The sequence below is a fragment of the Mercenaria mercenaria genome, chromosome 1 (assembly GCF_021730395.1).
Source record: "Mercenaria mercenaria strain notata chromosome 1, MADL_Memer_1, whole genome shotgun sequence".
NCBI classification, from domain to species: domain Eukaryota; kingdom Metazoa; phylum Mollusca; class Bivalvia; order Venerida; family Veneridae; genus Mercenaria; species Mercenaria mercenaria.
In genome coordinates this window covers 23251178-23257177 of record NC_069361.1, presented here as the reverse complement: position 1 = coordinate 23257177, position 6000 = coordinate 23251178, and the positions used below count along the sequence as shown (strand labels likewise).

Genomic DNA, 6000 nt, shown 5'->3' with positions numbered 1-6000 from the left:
ACCTTTGGCTGAATAATACAAGGAGAGGCAACTAGAGTCTTCCTCCATCGTAAAAACTTCGAGAGTCGTCGTATGACCAACATTGTGTTGACGTGACTCACTAACCAGTGTACATACATGTTCAACAAATTGTTAAATTTAAACCCTCATGAAAGGAAATAAGTCTACGTTCGAACCCATATAGTCAATTCGGACTAAATTAACATTTTGTAAATTTATTGACTGGTTCCTCAGAACATGTACTCGTGCTGTGCTTTTGGAGACTGACCTGTCGGAATCACGAACCCGCGACCTCCGTTCAAGAATACATCTTACCTTCACGGATCACTTCATAGTTATAATGTGAAGTACAATACAAAAATGATAAATGAAAAAATATGAAATATATTTTCGGCAGCTTTTCGGATTTAGAAATTTATATTCTATTTGCATATCTTTTCAATGACATGGATTATTTTAGTATCTTCCAGATGATTAATCATCTGCTTTTTTTATTTAGTTGCATGGCCGCACCTACATTTACCAAAATATTATTTCCCAAAGAAAAAACAATACTGTTAACTTGTGACGCTTGAAATATAGTTTATTTTACTCAGGGCATATTGTTTACAGAAGACAGACATACTGGCGTATCTTCAATTTACTATATACTGTATCTGGTAGCATGTTTTTTTTTTATATAAAAATAAATTAAAACAGCGCCGTGAGCAGGTGTACGCTGATTGAAATTCTCGCAGTTGGGATAACATTTTGGATATTATGCAAACGTTCTGATCTAGGTATGTTTTTGTTTTAAAACTATTTTAGTTTTTAAAGTTAATACACATTTAATAAAATTGATTAAAAATAAAATTCACAAGACTTTATCACATTTAGTTTTATGCAATGACTCAAATATAATTCATGATTAACCTTAAAATAACAGGTGACTGAATATGTCAAACATCTTCGATTTTTTTTTTCTGAATGACGCCAGTAATTCACAACCAGGAAGTATTGTTAGGAGTATGAAATCAAGAACCAGTCGACTTTGAGTGGACGGTACATCGGGTTGTTGCCACGAGGAAAACTACATAATGATACCCAAAACAATTCACAATAGTTTGTAAACTATATGTCCGCGCAGTCTGGTCAGGATCCATGCTGTTCGCTTTCAAAGCCTATTGCAATTAGAGAAACTGTTGGCGAACAGCATGGATCCTGACAAGATTGCGCAGGCTGGCCTGGATCCATGCTGGTCGCAAAGCCACTATGTTGGTTTTCCCATGGCACGGCTCAGTTAGTATCACGGGCGGTTGCAAAGAATTTGTAACAGTAATACAAATGAAGAGAAATGGAATAAACAACAAAAATATTGGTTTTAATTTTCTTTTTAAGAACTGGCAATTGAAAATTATATAGTTTCATATAAAAATAACAAATGCAAAGAAAACCAGAATCTGAGCAAGTAAAAAGTAATACGTATGACTAGACTAGAAAACGTTTTTACTACTGACCTACAACAAGTTCAATTCCGGAGACAGTTCGCCATGTATTCATCACATTATAGATAGGTAATTTGAAAACCATTAAATTAAACATCACAGGAACACTATGCTATATTTTTGATGAACAGTAGTTTAACTGATTTAAAAAAGGAAAATGATAGGAACAATACGTCTTGGCCATTATTTTTGTTATAAGAGAATATAAACATATTCAACTAACTGAAGATCATTCAGTCCCATTTGTAAAGTTGCAGTATCAATGTAACATTGCAGACATTTCAGTGTAAAAATGTACTTTCCGCTAAATGTTTGAAATTTTATACGAAACAGTAACGAAAATCCCATCAAAGCAAAGCGTCTGTTTTGTGACAGGCTTGACAGGTTTATAATCTCAAGTTTCCACAAAATACCATGGCGAAGTTTTACAATGACGAAATTAACTGCATATGTAAAAAGACTACGATTTCAGTTTTATTAGTCATACATACATGTTAGCGTGGTTTCTAGGGGTTTAGCCATATCAGTCAATAATGCAGGATTTACGGGTGGTAGAAATGGGTTTCTGATTAAAATCAATTTTGTAACTCATTTTTTTAACAACATAAATATAAATTATCCAATCTAAATATTCTGACATGCAATATAATTTTATGACTGTGGTGTTAAATTCAAATTAAACATCCCTTTTACTTGTTGGCTTCATTTAAAACAGCACATAAAACGAAAAAAAAATAAGATCGAAAAACATTTTTAAAAAGTGCATACAATTACGTCTTTACATTTTATGACTAAAAGTCATTTAACTAATTTAGCAAGGAAAAGAATGCAGCCTTCCCAAAACTATCTCAGTACGCATGATTGCACGAATATGAATATGACCGACATTCACACAAACCTTAATGTATACGAATGTACCCAGTGTCTCTCTCAAGAGAACAGAACACCAAGAGAAACTCCTTTAAGAGTCGCTGGACGAAACAGGCCAGAAAACAAGTGTCCTAGTGGGTCTTAAGAAGGGCCTATCACGTTCATAACCGTCAGACACAGTCAGAACATGAAACATATTATGTGTCTCAAAACTGTCGGACCATAACCTCTTATATTAAACCATTAAGTAATATTACCAGACACAAATGAAACAGTGCCGTGATCCAAACTTAATAGTTTACAAGTAACAACTCCATAAGGCCTAAAAAGTTGTTAAAATTGTCTTTATTGTAAGCATATCAACCACTGTGCACAAGAACATAAAGTTAAAAGTATTTGACTGAAATCCTTCAAAAGTATCCTTTTTCCTGCATCACCCTCCCGCAACCCCACCCTTCATTCAAATTGAATTTATATTGTTACAATAAATCTCATAACACATAAATCTATAAACAGATGTGAACGCAATGAGGATCTTTTGTTGAAGACGAATGAATACCTATAACAGATATTTTAAATTAGACTTTATATGTAATTTATCCAGCTAATGTAAACAACTAACAGATCTCTATTATACAAATTTGCAAAATATGTTAAAGAAAGTTTAGAAATTAGAAATACTATCATAAATGTCTAGCAAAATATGATCATCCTCTATGTAAACTGCGTTTTATTATAATTTATCATACAGCCACACGTGATGTTACACTATATGTAATGTAAATGTTTATATTGATGATGTGCTATGTACAAATCTAATAAAATATATGTTCTGTTCTGTTCTGTAATGATTTTCATATTTTCAGATATCTTTATATAGTAAATTTATTATACAACATTGTAACTAATGTAAGGCGAATATGTTCTGTAAATTATATGACATAGACATACTTTATTATGATCACATGTTTTACCTTAGGCATATCTGCGTAAAACCTTAAAATGTCAACAAATATTGGCGATACACCTTTACACGATCCGCTTATTGATAAAAGGTGATTTAATGATAATTTTTATCAAAATAGTCCCTATCTCTATAGTTTTACTTGGAGATTTATGAATTTTTGACATTTAAAGAAAGGAAATATAACATGTTAGAGAAAAAGAAGTGAAACTGGTGAGTGATTTAAACAACGACTGTCTTAACATTATATTTGTTTTCTTTAGTATTTAAACTCCAGTAAAATAGTCATTTAGTTGGAAGATAATTTATTATGTGCTTAACTTATTTTTTTCTGTTGTAAACGTTCCTGGCTGATAAAACCCATTGTTTAGGCAAATGTTATTTTTGAATGTGTACACATATGCAATGTTAATCTTAATTCTCTATCATTCACAAAAAAAGAAAAAAATCTTCAATTTAAGCGTTCGCAAAACATTCAACATTATTTTGATATAAAACAGTCAGTTTAAGGTCGTGATTATAAAACAGTAAGCCCTTGTGCTGTTGAAGTAGCGGGCTCGCAGTTTAAGTGATTTATTATATCACAAGATTTAAAGAGGCCGTTTTATATGCAAACACTGTTGTAAGGCAGGCATGCAATGATGTCCATAAATCGACCAACTCGGGACACACATTTATTTTTTTTTTAGATAAAATTACCTCGAGCACTCAAGATAAGAGGTCATGCGATCGAGATAAGTTTCTTTCTTAAAACAAATGGACCATGATGGTTTTAGATCGACCACTCGAGTTTTACATCTCAGACAGATATAAATACATAATGTTGAAAAAAGCCATGGCCACCAGCTGTCACAAATCAAATAGTATGAACAGTCTTAGTAAACAGTTCCGTGGATAATTGTCTTGACAATACATGCAGGCCACGGCGACCATTCTTATCAGAAACATATCAGCATGTAATTTACAACACTCAAAGAACAATTATTAATCGTTTGTAATCATTCTAAACTCGGACAAGTAGTTTCAAACAAAGTAATTGACAGAATCTTTCTTGGATGACTTCTTAACAAAACTGTCTTAAGTCGGCTACATTACGGACGATGCATAAAATGGAAACTTCTTGTCCAAATAGCATGCTTTCAGAAAAAAATCATCCAAAGTCGTTAATTGAATTTGACTTACTCTTTCCGTACAGTATATCATCTGAACATTTAATGAAATTGTTCACACTTTTGATTTGTACAAAAAAATCGCCGCTAGTGGGCGGGACTTGTTTCTTATCTACTCTAGGTTGCAAAGCTTAGGTGATTGATGTAGGACCAACATAACTCTCTCGTTGAAAGGCAATATTATCTCGAATGATCGACATGTTATCTCAGCGCACGAAATCTGACTTCGATCTTACGTAATCTTATCTCGCGCGCTCGAGATAATTTAATTAAAAAAATATAAATGTATGTCCGTAGCCGACAATTAGCAATTTATTTCACCGTTGCCACTTACATTGACTTAGTGAAATCTAAAGCTGATATTCACTTGACAAATTCGACCCAAATTAAACTAGATCACACATTTATATCAAATGCACACAGAAAGAAACAACAGGAACGTTCAAATTTGATCCAAATTAAACTAGATCATTCATTTTATTGAATGCCCAAGAAAGAAACAACTGAAACTTTCAACTGTGAACATAAGGTCTTTCGGGAGGAAAGTCTGCTGACCTTCCCAAACATATATTAGAGGGGGGGTATAGACCTCTGTGTGATCACTGAAACTGGCTAAAAAGCCGGATGGGTTGAGTTGTCAGGGGAATTGTCTCAGGATGGTTACTGCTTTGATGATGTCCCGAGACCCGACCGTAAAGGTGGAGGACTTGCCTGTTATACAGAAACAACCCCCAAAGGGCATTTTCCACAAAACTTTCTCCGTTGTGAAGGAAATTGTAATCATTCCCCCTCAATCTGGTTTTCCGAAATGGAAAATCTGTAAAAACCCCTTTGTTTGAAGAAGAACGGTTACTTGAACAAATTTAACGCAAGTCCAATTTCTGTCTTTAACTTAAAAGCTCACCATAAAAAAGCAATTTGCTAACAAAATTCTATTTCAAATGCTTGAAATCTGGGGTTAAACGCATGTCCAATGGGTTATATATCTTGACCCTGATATCAAAACTAAAGGGGAATCGTTGGTGAGGTTCGAACCTCCAATAATTCCCTGCACTGCTTTATTAGTGAAAATTTGAACATCGCCCCCCTTGATGGAGAAATCATTACGAAAAATTGAAATTTTATCCGGACATATTACAACCCGATTGGTTCCCCGGGTTTTAAAACTTTATGTTAATCGTTCCCATTAGAATCAATGATCTTGTCGAGTCACAAAATTCCCTAAAAATTTCAAAACAGCCCCCAAAGGGAAAAAACTATTCTCTCTAACCGACAGTTCCTTGAAAAATCTGGATACACCTAAAAATGAAAAATTAAATCTAAAAAAATTTTATGAATGACCCAAACGTTTCGTTCAAAAAAGTGTAAGTTGGTGGGAATGTAAAATGCGGACTTCTAGACTAGCGTAACTACCAAAACAAATTTTAAACAAAGAAAATCTAAAGCTTACTGTCATTCGATTACTTAGGGCTAAGGAAAATCCCCCAAACAAATCAAATTTGTGCAAAAGGGT

At 33.5% G+C, this 6000-nt stretch overlaps 1 protein-coding gene across 2 annotated transcripts in view; it reads left to right on the top strand.

Annotated features, from left to right (window-relative positions):
• The first annotated feature begins 591 nt into the window (after nucleotides 1–591).
• The window catches only part of LOC123543758 (extracellular tyrosine-protein kinase PKDCC-like), a 48416-nt gene continuing 43007 nt past the window's right edge, over nucleotides 592–6000 (top strand). The window contains exon 1 of one of the 2 annotated variants that reach the window (XM_053542243.1): nucleotides 592–779. The gene's annotated coding sequence lies outside the window, so the exon portion shown is untranslated. Of the gene's footprint in view, nucleotides 780–3394; nucleotides 3532–6000 lie in introns of those variants that run through there. The other variant, XM_053542251.1, reaches the window with a different exon arrangement.